The following is a 20,885-nucleotide window of genomic DNA, read 5'->3' as shown; positions in this document are numbered from 1 at the left end:
TGTGTGTGTGTGTTTGTGTGTGTGTGTCTGTATGTGGGTGTGGGGGTGTGTGTGGGTGTCATACAGGAAGGAAGCCCAAACAGCCGGTGCAGTTTGCCCATCTAATCAGATCACTGAGAGAGAGACGGAGAGAAAGTGAGAGAGACAAAGAAAGAGAGAGCCCTCTGAGGAACAGATGTAATTTCAGAGCACCAAAAAAACAGCTTAAAATGCTCCTGATCACATTAACTCGCCATCACAAAATAGGATTTCTGCACTGCCACAGTGAATGCCCATTACAAATTACTTAGGCACTGCAGACCAGTAACTCAATAGGCAAGGAAGGGCGGGGAGGGCGAGGAGGGCAAACAGAGGGGCAGAGATGGGGGATCGATACTTATCAGTAATAATTATATCTTTTCTCCCATTTCTCCATCAATCCCTCCCTCTGCTCCTCACCCTCCACCCTTAGTAAAGCACATATCTTCCATTAATCATTGGGAGATTTCTTTGCTCGATAACATAATTTACATTGAGGGGGTGTAGGAAGTCCTGATGATGTGAGGCAGTGGGCCAGCATTAAAGCTGTCAGGAACCCATGCCAGCACCCGCAGGTATGAAGTAGGTTAACTATGACTTACAGTAGCAGACTAGTCATTAAAAGTCCAGTTTGAGGAAAAATAGTTAAAAATAACAGGAAAAAGAAAATTACAAAAATAAAACACAAGTTTCTTTCTTTGTATGCTATCTATCAAAGACAAAACAAAGCCCTGAGAAATGTATCATAGCAGTGTATTTGGACCGTAGAAATCAACATTATGTAAAGTGGCTGGGGGCGCAGCAGGTAGGTGGATAGAATGGAAAACAACATTGCTTGTCCTTTATCTGTACCTTTGTACCCTCTTCCTTGATCTGATCATATTATTGTTACTGTAGTTATTTGTGAATAGCTCCAGGTTGTGAGATTATGCTTGGAGCTACACCAATAATTAGATTTCAAGATGTTGAAAGAGTATTTTAAGCCAAGATCAAGAAATAGCTCCTCAGGACTGAGGTATGAGCAGAACAGAAAGTTTACATAAAGGCTGTTGATGATCCACTGGAGCCATTACAACATTACAACAGGTACAGAGTCTTCAGCCTTGCTTAACATGTGATGCCAACAACCACACAATATTTAGTGGTATTTTATGAAGTAGTTATAGTAGTAGTTGATATGAATAATGATTAGAATAGGAGAGCACAATAGATTTATGATGTTGTGATTACATCAGTTTATCGTTCCTTAAACGTGCAGTTAAACTTAAGCCACTCAACAAATGCAACTGCAATTAATTCAACTGTATTCATGTGATGTGTAATTAAAGCTAATTTGGGGGTTTGTGGAATTTCACCAAAAAGAATTACATTCATGTACCCACAATTCTTTTTTACTATTGTCTCCTGCTGGCAGACAACACTGCTCACTGCTGTTTACAGTAACTTGGTCCTCTTGTTATGATTTGATTTAATTTGAATATCACCTGTATTTTTGTATGTTTTATTAATATGTAAAATAAAAACATACATAGATTCTGAATTACTTACTTTGTCAAAGCAAGACACTACCGGAACTACATTACACATAAAAAAGGGAAATAAATTCTGATATGTTTATATTACATATCGGCCTTAAAAACACACACGTGTATGCCCTGAAAGGACAATTTAAACAATGCCATCAGTCAGACAGGTATGGAAGTAAAAATGGAGGAACCTTTAACTCAAGAGATCCAAGTCTCGGCGCATATTGTGACATCGGAACAAATCGCCCTGACCCGGCAGCGCATGGAGCACACTTCTTCCAATCTGAACGATGTATGAGGAGAGAGAATGTATCATGGTTAAAGCTGCATTTCAGCCTTTTCATCCTGACAGAAGCATTTTTTCTCCTCTTACTTGGGTGCCACACACACAAACCAACTCCTCTTCCCACACAACCACTAAAAGTGTGCATCTCTGCAACATTAACGCTGGACGAGGTTAATTAGAAAAAGTGCTTTGGAACTAACTTCCTGGTGTTAAGCACTCTAGAGCTCCTAGTGTCTGAAAAATGGCCCCGAGGTTGGAATTTAAATCTTACTGAGGCCAAAATCGCCCCTCAGACTTTTTAAGAATTGCTTTTAATGACATGCGCATACACGGCCAGGGACGCGATACTGGGAGGTCACCGGTGCAAACGTTGCGACAGGCTGCGAAAAACTGCCTACGAGAGGGAGTGAAAAACACTGCTCTCTCCTCCAACAAATGGTGTAAAGGTGCCCTTGAGCCAGGCATTGTCTGAGCTGTCGGAATGTGTGAAGGGATAATCTCAGTATGAGGAGAGGAGAGATATCAAGGGAAGGATGAACATGAAATAGTGAAAAAAAGAAAGAAGAGGACATTAAACATAAACAGAATGGGATGGGGTGGAGAACTTCATTTGGGGAGCAGAAGGTAAGGTGGATTTGGAGTGCGAGGAAAGAAGGAGTGAGGCCATATTTTGGGAGAAGGCGGAAGTCTCAGGGGGACTTAATAATCCCCCTAATAACCGTTTGGTCAGATAAGCACAGATAGGGCACAGCCAGGCCAGGAAGGCCACCGTTTTGACTGACAGCACACAGACACAGTCCGCCACTGATCTTCAAGTCAGATATGGAACGTGGACTCTCAAGGCTAAATGGTAGCGACAGGAAAGCCATCCATTATGTATGATCACTCCCTGTGGAAGATTAGCCTTCACATAGTCCGGGAGTTAAATAGAACATTGGCTAGAAGCACTTCTAATTGTTCTGTTTGATGTAGACAACGACAGGCGATGGAGAGAAGAATAGTGCTGATAAAGCAACGCTGGTGACATTTGGAGGTCATAACCTGTGGTTGGTATGAACAATAAATAATGAAAAGGTAATGATGAATGAGCCCTTCAAACATACTGCCTACTTGGACGCACGTGCACACGCATGCACACACACATGCACATGCGCACGCACCCGCGCACGCTCACACACACACACACACACACACGCACACACACACACACACACAAACATGAGAAGGTGTTTCCAATAGGTTCATTAGTCAATGTGTTGTTTGGTAATAGCGTGGGACAGGTGATGGAGCAGGGTGTGATGATGCATCAACAACATCAGCCCTGGGTGGCGTCACCTGCAGAGGTAGCAGATGGCACACATTACTGGAGAGCCACAGAAACACACCTTCAAACACATTCAAGTACACACACGCACATTCAAACACGCAAATATACACATAGAACATCCACAAAATTGGTATTTGTAGTGAATTTGCTGACAACATACACCATACACACACACAGTACACATTTGATATGTCGCATATACATGCACACAAACAACAAAAGGTTAACTGAAACCAAAATAGTTTTGTTTGCACTTTGTAGAGATGCATTTTTCCTTGTGAATAATGAAAGTGGTATTTGTCACCCCGACCACATGCACCTTTAAGTGCTCTGTGCTGCCATGGAGCAGTCTCTTTTTCACTCAATTCAAGCTTTCACAAAGAGTCCCATATGGTCATATCATTTCATCCACACCATTAATGTCACCAGAAAATTGCTACTACATACGTTATCAATAGTCTTGTTCAAATCCACCACCATACCTAGACATGATTGTTAAATCCAATACGGTCTATGTTTTGCACAAAGAATAAAGTGTAATTGCTGAAAAACTTAATCAATTCTCCCAGCCTGCCTCTCCTTCACTCCTGCAGGCTAAATGCTATCTTCAGCCATTCTTCCTCAGAACTAGTAATTTCATATAATCATCAAAGTGATCAGAAGAGGGATGCTAGTGCTCAGTCAAATATCAGCTCATATCTCAATCACAGGCAGCCACATTGCCTTTGGGAGAGCAGGAAAGGTGTGCCTGGAGGCTGGATGTGACATTTGGTTGGATGGATTTGTATAATCACTCTGATGGGGAGCCAATCACCACAATTGCTGTAACAATATGACTGATTAATGCTTTGGAAAAAACCTAATTGTTGCAATCCAGTTTCTGAGAGATACTGTACTTTCGTTCTTTGGACACACACATTTCTCATTATGATCTCCATAATAGGGCGGTTGTGGCTCAGGTGGTAAAGGGGTCTTCTACTAATCGGAAGGTTGGTGGTTCCACAGCACTGCAGTCCTATGTCAAAGTGTCCTTAAGCAAGACACTGAACCTTGAATTGCTCTCAATGCTGCGCCATTGGAGTGTGAATGTTTATCTGAGAAGCAGGTGGCACCTTGAATGGCAGCCTCGGCCGGAGCGTATGAATGTGATGTGTGTGAATGGTTCCTGTGAATGGTTCCTTTACTATGTAAAAGCTTTGAGTAGTTGTTAGGACTAGAAAAGCGCTATATAACTGCAGTTCATTTACATTTACTGTGGTGATCTGAGCTTATCATGCATTGCACTGCCATCTCACATCAGGCCTGACAAACAGTCCACATTATTAAGGCTGGTACTTTAAAAGCTACCTCAAACACATTTATGTACTGATTAAAGGTCTAGAAATTGAATGTTTGACTAAAAGCCTATTGTACATATACTCCACTGCAATACACAAACATTTTGTCACCTTAGTGCCTTGAGAATCTGTGTTTTGGCCAAAGTGAGATGAATCAAAATATGTTAGCTCTTAAAGATTGTGACCCTGAATAAAAAGTATATTTGAATATAAAATGTGCGCACTGAAAATATCAAACCAAAAAGACAAACTAGATCGATTTTGCCCAACCTATGATGTGTAATGGTAAGGTATGACCTTTGAACCACAGTCATAATGATATAATGCACTTCACATCAGAAAAGTATATACTGCAGCAACTGGAGCTTAACCAACCGCAGCGGAGAGCAAGTGAGTCAGTCAGCACTCGTGCAGAGCCAATCGCTTCATTTCTCCAGCACCTTCCCTTTGTTGTAAATAAAACATTATTTCAGATGTTCAATTAAGATAAGTACCCTTAATTTAAGACCTCAGTCAATGTGCTGCCATCATTATTCAGACTGCAGCGCGGTGGGGCCTGTGCTGCAGCTCAGGCCTAGCACACAATCACTCAGGGGCCTCGGCAAGCAGTGGAAATCGCAGTTAATTTCTGAAGAACTCATTTGCTTAACAAGAGAGGAAAGTAGAGAGAGGAGATCTATATTTAAAAGAGAAAATATGTTTTAGGTTCTGTATGTCCCAAGTAACTTTCTAGAATGGAAGCTAGTATTACCGTGAGCACTTGCACTTGCAATTGCCAAAACCCAACGCCGTAAACAACTTCTAGGGCAGATATATCAAGTCCTTGACAGTGTAAAAAGCTTCTGAGCTCTCATCTGATTGTGAGAGGACTTTGTTTGTACTTCGTTACAACGCTGATACAAGATTAGATAAACAATGTGCTATCTGTACCCTGCATCTGTTTGACTCTGCAAAGTGCATTTTCCAATTCCACTGATGACCTTGCAGTGGGCTGGTTGGCAGACACTAGAAGTCAGAAGGAAGGACAAAACCTCAGAGAAGAAACACACACACTCATTTAAGAACACATACAGTACTTGCATATATTCTTCTGCTATACATTTTCACCTATTCTCCCCATGTCAAAAAGACCTCACACCCACACAGAAAATACCATAAATATAAATATAACAGGAAATTCACATCTTCAAACAAAAGGGGCAGGAATGAATAAAAAAGGTTAAACGGGAGGAATTATTCAACAGGGCAATGGAGTTGACAGAAAATATTTAATTAATGACAGACAGCAACATAAAATAAGCACAGTCAAGCCACGAGAATAATAAAGTATACAGGAGCGTACAAAATCTCCCTGCTCTGTTACTGCGTTTCAGCCAATAAATGTTGGAATAAGAGTGTCTGTTTCTCATTGAAATGTGGTATCCATCAGTTTAATATCTCGCTGAAGGGTAACAGTGAGCCCTTGTACCTCCGGAGGCTGAACAAAAGTGAATGCTCTGAGGGAATGTAGTGGATCTAAGGGCCACGGTCACCGGAACCAAAGTATCCTAAATATAGCTCTGCTCTGCTTCACTCTGCTCCATCCTATTAGTCTACCATCAGAGATATACAGTAAGAGCTGGTGGTTTCCTATTCTCCTACCACCAGACTGACGCACAGACAACTGCAGAAGAACAAGGTTGGTTTGACTCTTTCATTGTGTGTGTAAGCTGCATAACATGTTTTGAAGTTGTTCCTTAAAGAAATGTAATCATTTCAGCTTCCACCATCCGGACAAATTAAAACAGATATCATCCACAGCAAGCTTGCACATAGGAGTGTACTGTAGCACTGCAAAAGAGAAAGAGAAACTTGCAAGATCTTGCACATCTATTCCTAGCTGGGGCTTCTCACCTTCTCTACTCCAGCTAGTGTTAATTAGCAACCTCATTAGCAAGAAGTCATGTGAACGCACTCTGTGCATTTATCTTCCACTAGTTCTCGTTTTGTGGAGGAGGAAGATGAACGGAGTGTTGGTTGGGAGGGAAATAAATGAAAACAATCTCCTAAATGTTTAAAAAGAGAAAGGATGCTTGTGGAATCCATGATGCACCTAACATTTTATTATTTAATATGAGAATGAAAGTTGGATGGAACCTGAGAGAAACAGTGGCTCTGTTTACATCATTTCATAAAAGGGAATCCTTCAGTTGTTTAAAACAAAAATAACAAGAGAGGATGTTAGTGTGAGAGTGATGTTGAAAGAGGAAGAGACAAACGTGAGAGAAAGAAAGACAGACCCAGAGAGAGAGAGAGAGAGAGAGAGAGAGAGAGAGAGAGAGACCCAGAGAGAGAGAGAGAGAGAGAGAGAGAGAGAGAGAGAGAGAGAGAGAGAGAGGGAGGGAGGGAGGGAGGGAGGGAGGGAGAGGGCATTGACAGTGACAGAACCTGCCCTGGCCTCTCCCCTGGTCTCCTGAGTGGCAGGGTCTGTGCCTGTCTGTCATCACCCTTGCTTAGTATTCTCCTTAAGCCCATCTGCCTGCTCATTATACACAGCCCCTTGTTCTGGACTGACATGTTTTCTTTACATCGATATTTTCATTGCAGCTCAAACAACCCCTTTCCCCCCCCAAAGCGCGGCAGGGTAATAGCCGTGCCCACAAGGCATACTTTGAGACGGAATAAAATTTCACATGGAACTTTATTCATCCTGGGTGGTGCTGTGATACAATATGGACATAGAAAACAAATGACCACAGTGGGTTTTATCACTGTGACAGAAAATAAGGCTGATGCAGTAACAGACACACTCTACCTGCTAGTCGGGGCCATTCTTTTCATATCTCAATTGCATTCACAACCAACTTTAATTTCCTCTAAAAGATGGCATTATCAGAAGCCAAGGTTAAAGGAATGAGCCCATTTAATAACGATCTTAGCAGTGCTATCTTACCGGCTGGAGTACAAAGCAGCCAGCCAAAACAAGATCAAGAAGGTGCTATTAGAACTGCAGTGTCATTGTGTCTATAGTGAGGTATTGGAACCTAGAGATGGATGGACAATAAAAAACACCACAATTACAACAAGCCATTACTGGATTACACATTAAACAACAATTGAGGAAAATACGGCAACGTTTGATGCCAGGAAAAGAATGCTTGTCCTGAATAACAGTGAAATGGTACACATAATCAGTTCTGTTATAAAAGAAGTGTCAGGATTGTACAACAGAATTTCCAGAATTTATACTAAAGGTCACCAATCCAAGATGGATGTAATGTATTGGAGTCGCCTATTTCTACTTCTATTGCCCAACCGCATTATTCAAAAAACCCACTTTCATAAAAGTAGCTTGAACTTCTTCTCCTGTAATTGGCTGTGAATGTTGTTTTCTGTACTGTAATAATACGCTGTTGGGTGTGAGTTTTCCCACAGAGCATGTGCTTTCATGTATGCTATTCCATGTTATCTGTCAACTTTTCAAAGACAGGAGGGCTGCCAGTGGTGCGAAAGACCCCCATGCTCTCTATGTCATTCTCATTATAAGCCTAAAAAACAGGACAGATATTCAATTTAGATAAGTCCCCAGACCATGCTAGCCTCGCCTACATGAGACAATGCTCTATTTCTCTCGACCATGCTCCACAGAACATGGATGCTGCATTGTCCCTCACTCCGACAGGGCTAAGCAGAGGAAATTTCCAATTATGGATCGAATGGAGGACAGTGAGCAGAAAAGCGATAGAGAGAGAGAGTAAGAATGAGAGCGGGAGAAAAAAACCACAGAGGTATCATTACAAGGAGTCTCTCCTTTTGTTGAGTCGCCATGTAGTTTTTATATTTATCTAAACTCTGACAGAGAAGTTGATTTCCTTAGAGTGTTGGGCTACTCACAGCAGTAAAGGAGAAAGTGTGGGAGAGAGATGGAGAGACGAGAGTCACACAGACAAAACAAGTGACAAAACGAAGGGTATCGACTGCCAGAAATAGACAGGAATGTTATCTCTGTACCTCCTATGGAGATACAAAATAATTAGGCATGAGGAGAAACCCTGACTGCTCACACAACAAATCATTCTGTTTAGTATCTGGTCTAAAATGTAGTGATTTAATGTATAGGCTTATTGATAGTATGATTGCGCCTCAGAATATGAGCTACTGTAACATCCATCTGGTTTATAAAACATTTTTGCATCATCATTTTGCATTAGATCATCTATCTAAATTTGTCTTCTTTGATAACAGCCTATTCTCCAATGTGCAAACACGCCACACACACACAAAACATATCCTTTCCCAAAAAAATCTGTTCGGCTTGCAGTAATGAAAAGGGAGTCAATTGCCTTCAGGTGCGCCTGTGCTGATGTGTGTTGGCAGGCGCTGCCTTCGCCGGTGTAGAAAAACACAGAGAAATCTGCTCTGCTGTCCTGCCTCTCTCAACCATGGAGGACAGCAGAGGCTGACTGACAGGATTTGGAGCAGCGTCTGGGATCCAGAGCCAAGACCCAGACCACAGCAGCCTGCGTCTCTGAGAGAGAGGTGGCTCTTCACACTCCACCAGGCCTAGATGAGCCACTGGATCTGTCAGCACCACATGCACTGTTTGTGTAATTGTGGGAGTGTGTACGTGTACAGTGCTATTTTTGGTCTATACTACTTCTACCTTCTACTTGTAAAACTTATGGCAAATTCCATGGGCTTATTTGATGTAGATTACGGCTGAACAACACAGGGCTATACTCTAATCTCACCACATAAATAGAGGAGCCATGTGGACAGGTGTTAGGAGCAGATCAGATTACTCACTGACTCTTTGGGGTGCCTTAGAGCATTGGAAAAAAGCATGGATATTTCCTCAAGCTAAAGGAGGTGCCAGCATTAATATTCACTGACTGTGCTGTGATTTACAATGGAAAAGACCATTGCAACATTTGTCAGGTAGTGCTCACTGTCCCCATGGAAGACAAGCTTGGGCTTGCATTTCAGCACCTTGGACAGTTCAAAGGCCACACTCAGGCCAGGCCCGGACCTGAATATTAAAACCACCTAATCTACTGTAGAGAGTCAGCATGCATTAAGTGTTTTTCCCACCAGCTGTTATAAACCTCATGAAATGAGCCTCGCTGTGCAACACTCCTGTAGCGCACTGACATAGGGTTTGGTTTTGAACATAGGGCACCGAACCAATGTGCGGCTTTCAGAGGCTCATATGGGACCCTTTATCAATATTCATCAAGGATTGCTGGGCTTCCCTACTGTATGGCAAAACCTGTGTTAATATTCATAAGGTGCAGATTGTGATCTGCCGTGGGTGTGGAGAGTGCTGGGAATTCCTTGTTATTGAGCAATGACAGAGTTTCAGGACCATGGACAGTTCAGTGTGTTACATTGGGCCTAGGAGGGAATGAAATATTTTAAAACAAATGGACAGCATTCTTGCAGCTGGTCAGGGTGCAAATTTCTACCATGCCCCTTCCTACGTAAATCAATACGGCAAAATGAACAATTTAGACATAATACATTGCAATACATTTTTATCTTCCAGTATGCCATTTTAAATACTTCCCCTTACACTAATATTTGTTTAAATATCTAATTGATTTAATTTGATGTAAGTTAAAAAAAAAAGAAACGCAGTTTTGTATGCATCAGTAGGCCCTCATTCAGATTTTCTTTCTTTTTTCAGGAGACACGACTAACTTACCATCTAACAACAGCTTTTTTTTGGCAGTTTTGAACGGGAGCAATGGTTTGTTAAGTAATAAAAATAAAGAGAAATTCTTTGCAGTACTTAATAACGAGCGATAACTCCAGCTATTTATGGCAGCGTTCACACACAGACGTGTTGCTTTGGAGAGACACTTTTGAACTCTATTTCAATCAAGAGTTTCAACTTCAGATAAGGAAAGGCAACTCTTGCACTGAAGTGTGAGATGAGAAAGAGTTGAAAAAAGGATAGCTAGTTAGATTGTGTACAACTTTCTTTCCTTGGTTTCTTTTTATCATAATCTTTTTCATATTAACTTATCTCACCAGTCAATTGTAAAATGTCAAAAAGAAGAACCCAGTGTTTCCCACACATACTAATTTGTAGCGGTACGCCACACAATCAACAAAGGCCGCCACACATTGCGTTTCGTTATTATTACTAGTATTATTATTATTTTTAACCCTATTTAAACACGCATTCTCTCAGCTGCATTTCCTTTCCTTGCTCTCCTTTGTCTCTCTGTTACTCTACACACACACATACAGTCCACAGCCCCTCCCCTCTGTGCACACAGCGTCTGTCTCCATGAAAACAGTGTCGCCAAATAAGCAACTTTGTGGCTAGATCTAGTGACTTTTCAGAGCCTCTAAGCAACTTTTTTCCCCCACAAAAGCAACTAATGACAAGTCAGGCAACTTTCTGTAGAAAAGTCAGTGACTTTCTGTAGTCAGTAATATCGGCAGTATTGTCCAGCGAGCATGTGAGGTATTTTTCTTCTGTGGGCGTCATTTCTCTCTGAATCTGTTTTGTGAGGAGCAGAGGAGCAGCCCATGCCCTCCATGTGTGCGTTGGCAGGTAGAAAGGAGCGAAGGAACAGGGTGCAGGGGCCAGTGTCAAGAGGAGAGACAACGGCACGCAACAGGAGAAAGACGCAGTTGAGATGGCCTGGACCTGAGCAGGCCAGCCTTCTTCGAGAAATCTTTCTTTATTATTCTTTTTAGAATTTCTTTTTTTAAGGTAAAATAAATTCCTGTTTTGAATTTGTGATTATTAGGCTAAAGATTTCTATTTTTTTTCTATCTACCTTGCTAACACAATCACTAAGCGTGATCCAAATTATTGCGAAATGACATCACACATATGCAAATGAGCATATGACAACAAATTGCTTTTTAATCTGTGGGAAAAACTGAGAACCACTAGATGGCAAAAGGGTATTTTACAACTTTGAATGCACCACGGGTTTATGAATTGCAACTGAATGCACAATTAAGTCCCATCTGTGTTGTTTCTCCAGTAGCAGTGGCCATGGTGCAGCTAGTCTACTCTGTGTCTTTAGCTGCAGACTATGAGACGTCCCGGTGTTGGAATCCTTTTTCAGTGAAATACAGCCACGCTTTTCACCATTTAGCTTTCAGCATTTAAACCATGTTTAAGCCAAATACTACCTAACGGTAGGCTAACGTTACCTGCTGTGTAGTGTTAAATAGCACCATGTTGCTTCTAACGTCGGATTCAGAGCACCAGAGAGCCGCGCAGGCATTTAAGTGGCACCAAACTGAGGCAACAAAATCCGTGTTGCTATCCAGTCTGGTAGATACTGGTCTCCATATTGGCACTGGGTTTTGGTCGCCAACTCTATTGGCAGCCCAACCTTTAAAAATCTAATCGGCGCTAAGGCTATTTGCACATGCAAGCCACTGTGGTTGCAAAACAGAAAGTGTGTGGGATCAATGCAGAAAGTGGTTTTAATGTTTACTGGCAGACTGAAAGCAAACTATATCCAAAATGTATCTAGATTTGATTGATCTGGATTGCTTGTTGAATCAGGGATATTCACCAGACTATATGAAATACTTTCTATAAGAAATAGTTTTCTATTTAAATTGAAAATACCCTGTGAGGATTGTTACTTTTTTTCCAAATTGAGCTTGATTTTATTTAAAGTACACTAAGATGTAAATAGTTTTTCCTCTGAGTGAATGCTGTGAAATAAAAAACAGTTAAATTGCAGTAGCAGCATCAGCAGCAGTAATACAGGCTCAGCAGAAGGAAGATATCCCAGCAAATTGCAGAACACAGATAGCTTTATCAGGACATTAACAAAGCAGTGTATAGCAGGAAAGCCAACAATATCGAGTCAGCTAACCCGTGGACCAACTGGCCAACAAGCCAGCCAGAAAAGTAGAAACAAAAACTGTAGAAGGAACCAATCAAGCATTAAGTCTGAAGCAGCTTCCGGCAGTACCACTTACAACTTGACAAGAGCCAACTGTCAGTCAAGTATCACAAAGATAAAAAGCAGACATGTTGAAGATACAAACTATTGATTAATCAAAACCGGGGGGAAAAAACGTTAGCACAGCTGATTCCCCTGGGGTCTGGTCTGAACTCGGTTGGTTTAGTTGTTTTGCTTTAAGAAACTATGCGGGCCTGGGGCTCTGGCTCCTTCCTGTCCTGTTGACACACATACACACACAGTGCATGTCGACCACGCCACTGTCCCACACCCCCACACCCTCACATACACACAATCATATGTAAACACCCAGAGACAGGCTGTTTACCTCTGAGTGAGTGCAGCGGAGCACAAGCGGCTTAATAACTGGCAATGATGGGCTGCTCGGTCCCAGTCGGAGACCAACCTGAAGCGCTCTGCCCAGGATGTCAACTCCACTCACATCAATTACAACTGACTGCTAGCCGGCCAGCACCACAGCACTGACTGACAACTAGATAGCAGTCTCACTACAATGGGCTAGGGTAACTTTGGATTTAGGTTTGCGGTCGTCACAATGTCAACCACCTGCTCCCACAAGTGTCAAGTAGCCTCTCAGCTTCAGAGGTGACTCTCCAGAGTCTGTTTACTGCGGGTGAGGTTTAAGTGGACAAAAGGCTCTAAGGTTTCAGAGGGAGGCAGAACTAAGAAAGAGAGATCCAATTGTCAATCCAGTAAGTTACCAAACGAAGAATTCTAGTGACAAGCCAAGTCAGTTGTAAATCTAATTGGTTGCTAAGCTTGACATCAGCCAACAATGAAAATCTTTAAACTTCCATTAGCCAGTTACAAGCCTCTCAAAAATAACCACCCCAACCTAAAGTGAATAAACCACCAAATAATTTGGCCATAAAATATGTGCAAATGACGACTTCTATTTCCAGTCACATTTCAGTCACAATAGGATGAGAGCATCACCATGCATGCACCAAAAGGCATACCAATTCACAAAGACAACCTAAAGAAATATGAGCTCTGTCAACTCCATGTAATTATTCTAAAGTATTACCAAAGCACATAAGGTGGATAAGCTGGAGCTGGAGCCAAGAGCAAATCTTGGCTGCCAATCCATGATGAACCATGACTAATGCATCGCCCACAAGAAGATCTGTCAGACTGCAATATACACCGTCACCACACCCACCCCTTCTGCTTCTCATTCCTTGAGCTACCTTCTGATTGGTAAGTAGTAAATTGTTTACATAATGGTTTAACCGGAAGAGATTGATGTTTTTCTGGGCCTTGGGAATGCTTTACCTGACAGTCACCTTACCTTGTCAAAAAAATAAATAAAACCTTACCATGTCTATGCAAAAAAAATTAAAAATAGAAACTGTTACGTGACTTTTTCTTCCTGAATCGTGGGCACCCAAAAATGAGTCCTCCTACCTCCCTACTGTTAATGCAGAATGGAATACTCCGATTGTGGCTGTGAAAGAACTTGTCTTGTAAGAGAAATTTCCATCAGTTCAACCAGCTAGAGTGGACAGCTGTCAACTTTCTATTTTAGGGTGTTTCAGATATTGCTACCTTTCAAATTGTCAGACCTGACTTACCCATAGGTTGTCATTATTACCATGAGTCGAAAATGATGTAGCTGTCTTGAATTTATATTGGTATTTGTGAGAACAATTATTTAAATATGTTAAAGAATAGTTGTTATTTTTTATCTCTCTATTATTACCCCCCAAAAATTGCCTAACAAGACCAAACCTATAGGGAATTCATCAGACTTTGCTTGATTAAGATTACCTATTATCCTTTAACCAAACAACTCCAATATTTGATCATTTTACAGATATTGCTTCCTGCTTCGGCATATTAGCGTTTAGCACCTCCATCGGTAACATTAGGTCAGTGGCAACGTTTTCAGCGGCAACGACGTCAGCTGCAAGCCGCCGTTCACCAATGTTTCACACAGGGAAGCGCAGCAGCAAAGCAACATGCAAAAGATTACAAAGAAAAATATTACGGTGCAATCATAACAGCAATACGCCAAGGTAAAAACAAGCCTGGCATTTAAAGAAAACGGGAGATGACACTCTGATTGGTTTATTGCACGTTATACCCAAAACACACCAATAAATTAATGAAGACAATAAGTACAACCCTTTTAAACCATGCGCCCGGCGCACGGACCCTTTTTTCCCGCTGTCAAACTAGCAAGTGGATTTGAACACGCCCTAAACGCACCTGCGCCAGGCGCTTCATTCCGTGTGCTTAGATCATTAGAACACGGCCCCAAGCGTTATGTTGTATGTTATTACAATGGTTCAATGTTATGTGGAATTTTGGATGATGCCAGTTATTGTATTGTTAGTTTATGAAAGTGATTCCTGTGAGTTTGCAAATAATTGTTAGAAACCTCAGGCAATGGTCTGCATGTTCTGCTGCTGCTGTTCTTGCAGCCCCTCAATAAGACAGTTGAGCTCAGTAGGGATTTTCAAAAGGTCCATGTTGATCACATCTGGCCCTGCTCTGGAATGGGCCCTTTATGATAGAGAGCAGGAGGGTCTACCATCTCTCCAGACACTAATATACAAGACTTGCTCCTTTTGAAATTGACTGTGACCTCTGCCACACTTGCAATGGACTAGTGCTCTCCACTTTATGGGATTTTTGATCTGTCTCCGCCGTTCTCGCTGCTTTCTTATCAGCTTTTATCTGCAAGGATATTAAAGTGTGCACAGTGACATCGGCACATGAACACTTACTGCTTACACGACACTCATCGGCACTGATGCCAACAGACACGCTTGTCTATAATGCACACACTCTGTGCTCAGATGTGAAGTTCTAAAAAAAATATGAGACAAGCATCTTTGAAGAGTGTCACAATTTAATAACTTCCTTATTTCTATTCTGTTTGTTTTCCTCATCAGCAAAATATTTAAATCTGCTACAGAGCTCGACTGTCATAAAGCATACTCCATATACTGTTGTGTGCTTTCAAACTGCAGAGCCACATATGGCAGTTTGGGTTGCTTGGCAAGGAATATCTATTAAAATCTCACTTTGAATTATAAACTTAAGTTCACTCACACATGGATACACACATTCACATTGTGATTAATTATAGTGTACACACAAATCCCCATGTGCCATATGACAGCTCACCTTCGAGCATATGGATTCATGCATTGTGCACTCATTGGTGTCATATTCTATTCCAGCAGTTGTTATTGTGTGTTGATATTATGTGTTCTCTTAAATGCCAAATGTTGTGTGTGTACATATGCGTGTGTGTGTGTGTGTTTAGCTTGTGTCAATATCTTTGTTGCTAAAGGTGCGACTGTGCACAAGTGTGTCTTTGTGAGTGTGTGTGGTAAAGGGGTAATAAATCATGATCTGAATGTGGACGTGGCTGGGTATGAAACCTCCCGCTCTCGCTGCCACCTCAGGCAACTGCTGCCCTATACCAGCCAACAACCATCACATTTCACATGCGCTCTAATCAAAGTGCAGGGAAAGTGCAAATGGATTAATATAGTTAGAGCGCTAATGCCACAGATTACGTTGCACAGCAGCCTAATATGAAATGTATGTGTCGCTCTCGGAACATGATTGGAAAAGCTGTTGATAGATAGAATGTTCTTTTAAAAAGTAGGCAATGCTGTCAGGGTTTACAGGTGAACACCGGCCAAAAATAGGACAACACCAGACATTGGCAGCAGGGTGTTCTTTAACTGAGCATACACTCCGTACAAATGTCAAACAGTGGTTACTTTCTAATTCGAACAGGTCGTCAAAGTTATCCTTGGTTTGTGATCACAGTCGCTTTCTTTCCTGCTCTGTGCCTTTAAGTGCATTTTCTCTTGTAAAGCACCAAGCACACAAAGAAAAGAGCATTCCGTTGTGTACCTGTTCTGCCTCTAGGAGACATGCAGATGCTTTGTGTAAAGAGCTGAGCAGATTAGCACTTCATTACCGTGGTAGATTGTTTAACGAAGACACTCATGGAACAGAGAGGCAGCTGGATTATGACCAAGCCATGTTTTCCATTTAGACAGGATTATTACTTTAGACTGCACACCTCGCATTGGGAATATGACTTAAAACTGAGGAAAGCACCAATCAGCCAATCATCTTTTGTTATCCTAACTCCCCTGTCCGATGAGGCCTGAACTTTCAGAAAGCTTTAGCATCTGCCAACAATGCAAAAGTTCTCACAAACAACTCTTCAATTTCAGTGCATGCATAATTAGACAATGAGTTCAATGGTATGTGGGATTTGTATGGACTTTATTTAAGGGTCAACAAAAAAACTTTGCCTAATATCACTATCCTTATTGGTAAGGATCTGACTTACAAGAATAGTGGTCCTCCAATTTCAGCATGGCACATATCCTGTACTGAGCTCAGATATGGATTGTAATCTAATAAACAAAAAAAAACAATATCTTAGCAGAAATACTGACTTTAAAAATACTGACTGACTCTGAAATAAGACATTCCAAATTTACTTTTTTTGTCATTGAAATTTGCTTTGGGAAGTAAAACCTTAAAACCTTTTAAAAAATAACACAATCCAGCATACAAGATGCATGCTATATAAATATATATATGCACAAAGCCTTAAACCCAGCTCTGTGTCATGGCAGCGTAGGCAGTGTGTGCAGATCAACAGTGTGTGGCATCTAGCTGATCTTCGTGCACTGACGCCATGGAGGAAAGCCAAACCCTGTTCATCTAAAAACACTGCCCACACAAAGATGACACAGAGCTGGATTCAAATCGGCAGAGTATCCCTTTAACATAGTTAAACATTTGTTCCTAAAGCCAGATTAAGAGTGGTAAAATGCCTATTTTAAGATAAATTACATGAATGCACTGACATCACATGGATTTTCTCTCATTAGATGCATTTTGGTCCTTGTCTTGAGTATGCACATACTAACAGTAGATATGCTATTTAGTGACAGCTCCAAACAATCTGTAAATTCCACTGCAACAAATGTATGCACCGTGTTGCTCTTTGAAAAGAAATAGTGAGCAAAAATACAATCAGAACAACCGGCCTCTCTGGATGCAACATAAAGTGGCATTATTGTATTCTGAGCAAAGGGAGGAAATGAGAATAGAGATGAGGTCCAAAGGCAGTGACAGGAAATTAGTTCTGTTTGTCCTCTGTGGCACCAGGTACTTCATCAAACCTGTGTATATGAGCAACGTACTGTATATGTTACAGGGCCTCTGAGCCCTCAGGAAGCGCGTGCATAACTACGGAGAGACAACCTGACATGACATCAAAAGGCACGTAATTATCCTCTTCCTCACTGGGGCCCAGTCACTGACACAATAGATCAGACACATCCAGACAGATGTACACACATGTGAACAGAGGCATGCATATGAATGTCCAAATAATTATGCAGACATTCATGTGTTCAAACCTTCATGAGATAGTCTTTATCAGTGGTTTTCTCAATAGATTAACAAATCCATGTTTAAAAAAACACCTAACACTTGCTCACCCTGATGTTTTTCAGAGCCCCCACATATTTCTTAATATTTTCTCATGTGTGTTTAGGTGTACTTGTGTGTGATGTTATATGTTTTACTGTCCTTACCATTCTACCTTCATCTGCCGTGTCTCAGAGGACAGAAAAGGAAGACGGGGACTGCAGTGTTTAAAGTAGCCGTCAGTCAGTCATTCCTTTAGGAATCTCATTATCAACAACTGCTGGCACATCAGAGACAAGCGATGCAAGTGTGTTTTGTGTGTGTGTGTGTGTGTGTGTGTGTGTGTGTGTGTGTCTGTGTGTGTGTGTGTGTGTGTGTGTGTGTGTGTGTGCGTGTGTGTGCGCGCGCCTGTGTGTGAGTGCGCCGGCTTGCGGCGTATGTGCAAGTGTGTGTGTGAAAGAGTGTGTTTATAGTGTGTTGATGTGAATAACATTGAAAGCCACAAAAAGAAGCAAAAGAGGAAGATGGAAAGAGTATGTGCAAACAAGAGGCCATCATTTTGTTGTATCTTAAATACTCATGTCTGCAAGGAGCTATTTTCCTTATAATGAACACTGCTCAAAGCTCCTTCTAGAGCATATCGCTTAATGTGTAGCCAATTCACTATACTGCACAAAAGCCAACTCGTCAAATACGGCAGCTTGGTCAGTGGCCCTCAGTGTCTGATACCGACACACAAGGCTGTATGAGACGTACCAGCCTTTCAAATAACTGTAAACCTTTCTTTGGAACTATTAGAAGCTCAGAGCAACTGTTCAACCGCAGTGCTTTGAGATGACATAATATAAAGAGCGACAAAGTCTGTGTAGGGTGGATAATAATAAAAAGCGACAAAGTCTGTTTAGGAAGGAGGTCATGACAGGTCAAACAAAAACAGGGTTTTTACCCACAATTGTCCCATGTGACACTAAAAGTAAACATACATATTTTAACTTGAATCACGATCGTTTACTTAAGCTAAGTAGTGTTGTTGCCTAAACCTAACCATACCCTGCACATTGAAAAAGTACACCAAAGGAGTATTCAGAGCATTAAAAAGTGATGCCAAGGGTCCTGGCCTAGCGTTGGTATGTAACGCGTTGGTTACACTGATTATAAGTATGTTTCCTCATCGAACTCGTCATGTCATGTTTTTAAATTCCACAGAAACAGAAAAAGAGGACAGAAACTATGAAAACAAATTTGCTATGGAATAACATAGCTGTTCATCAATGTAACCATTTAAGAAATAAAACTGAAACATGTTCACCATGTCAGTCTTTTAGATTTGATGTGACTTTTCCTCATTACAATCCTTTTCATCCAATTATTTTAAATCTTGAATAAAAGACCGTGTGAGGAAACACAAACATGAGTAGCTGACTAATGGTTAAAGCAGGACAGAAGTACCTCATACTGAGCATCCAGACTTTTAACTTGTGTCTGCTTTAAGTATAATGACAGTTTGAGCTAGGTTAAACAGGCACAGTCTTTTGACTGCCTTTGTTATTTGTCTTGAGTTGATTAAAGTCAGCCTCCCTTTTTGTTTCCTTGTTAATTAGGTTAACACTGATAATGTCATCTGAAGTCTTTTGATACATGAATACAATAGACAATAGACTCTGTAGAGAAAACTTATTTTGCATCTTGTAAATGTTTGCCTCTGCTTCGTCTATTATTTTCCTATAATAGGACACCTCATCCTTTGTTACCACGTATTTCACCAGCAAATTGTCTTTGTATAAATAACATTCACATTTAGTATTGACTGTATACCTGTATGAAAAAATATTACAATAGTGACTAATACTGCTTTTCTTTATTTTATTACTTCTGTTTTCCGTTATCAGACACTGACTGCTTTTATAATAGTCAACTTGATCTGAGAATTCTCCAAAGACAGCTAGCATTGCAACCCCACTTAAAAGCTCAGCAACTGGTTAGTTTACCCCTTGCTGCAGCAGCATGCCATGTAATGTTTCCTCTCTACTATAAAAGGATTATTGGACTTTCAGTCAATAGTAAGCAGTTAAAACTGAGCTACGTGTGTTAGCAGACACCACACGAATAGACTAAGAACTCTAATCCCACTACATACACACTGTCCATACCACATGACAGAAATATAGAAGGAAGATTTTTGATTTACAACACCATTCTACAAACATGTTTAGTGGAAAAACTAAGACTTTATATTGTATTGCTGTTACATTGTACATTTAAACAATATTACCACACGTCATGGTTATTGGTAAAATGAATATGTAACTGTACAGAAATAGGTTTTAGATGCAAAGGTTTATATCTTCTTCTGTTTATGTATTGTGTCTGATCATAATTCTGTCACAATCATATTGGTTTTACTAATTAATAACAGTAAAAATAAATGGGTGCAAATAAAAAAATAAAAAAACTTTTTTTTTTTAAATAAGAGCTGTATGAGCCTGATTTATTACTGCCTTGCAAATCTCAACAGACAGTGGATTTGAGTCTAGGAACATTTTGGCTGAGGTGTCATTGTGTTTTTAAATTGTGCTGCTTTGCTACAAGCAACACTAGTAATTTCTCAGCAAATTACACTTGATGGTTTCTACATTTGGTGAAGCCCAAGACCCTAATGCGCTCAAAAAATATCACAACAGCAATGACTTTGTCTGTGGGCTGGATAAAAAAATGAATGCTGATATAATTGGTAAATGTATTAAAATGACCCGGACACGAACACTATTAAGTTTGACAACTTACCTGCCATATGCATGCATACACATGTAGTCACAGTGAAGCCGACCACTGAAAGTAGCGTTCCTGAGCAATGTTAATTAACAGGTTAAACGCAGCTGCACGCTAAATTTTGAAGTTAATGGTTGGAAAAATTCGATAAACTCTGGTGTTAAGATTGAAATGACCTTTTTGGGTCGATTGGGGAAAGACGAAATTACCACCAGTGCTTGATAGGCCGGAGAAACTACCTCAATGCCTCCC

At 40.9% G+C, this 20,885-nt stretch overlaps 1 protein-coding gene and 2 long non-coding RNA genes across 3 annotated transcripts in view; 1 reads left to right on the top strand and 2 right to left on the bottom strand.

Annotated features, from left to right (window-relative positions):
• Window positions 1–11,676, top strand: part of LOC117950732 — a 259,475-nt gene extending 247,799 nt beyond the window's left edge. Inside the window, exon 6 of the long non-coding RNA XR_004657981.1 lies at window positions 11,537–11,676. This is a non-coding gene — a long non-coding RNA (uncharacterized LOC117950732). The remainder of the gene's footprint in view (window positions 1–11,536) is intronic.
• The window catches only part of agbl4 (ATP/GTP binding protein-like 4), a 262,269-nt gene that overhangs the window by 188,155 nt on the left and 53,229 nt on the right, over window positions 1–20,885 (bottom strand). The gene's annotated exons all lie outside the window — the stretch shown is intronic.
• The window catches only part of LOC117950733, a 21,610-nt gene continuing 19,274 nt past the window's right edge, over window positions 18,550–20,885 (bottom strand). The window contains exon 3 of the long non-coding RNA XR_004657982.1: window positions 18,550–18,605. This is a non-coding gene — a long non-coding RNA (uncharacterized LOC117950733). The remainder of the gene's footprint in view (window positions 18,606–20,885) is intronic.

This window comes from Etheostoma cragini, chromosome 9 (assembly GCF_013103735.1).
Source record: "Etheostoma cragini isolate CJK2018 chromosome 9, CSU_Ecrag_1.0, whole genome shotgun sequence".
Lineage (NCBI taxonomy): Eukaryota > Metazoa > Chordata > Actinopteri > Perciformes > Percidae > Etheostoma > Etheostoma cragini.
The sequence above is the reverse complement of the archived record's forward strand: the minus strand, read 5'-3'. Positions and strand labels throughout refer to the sequence as shown.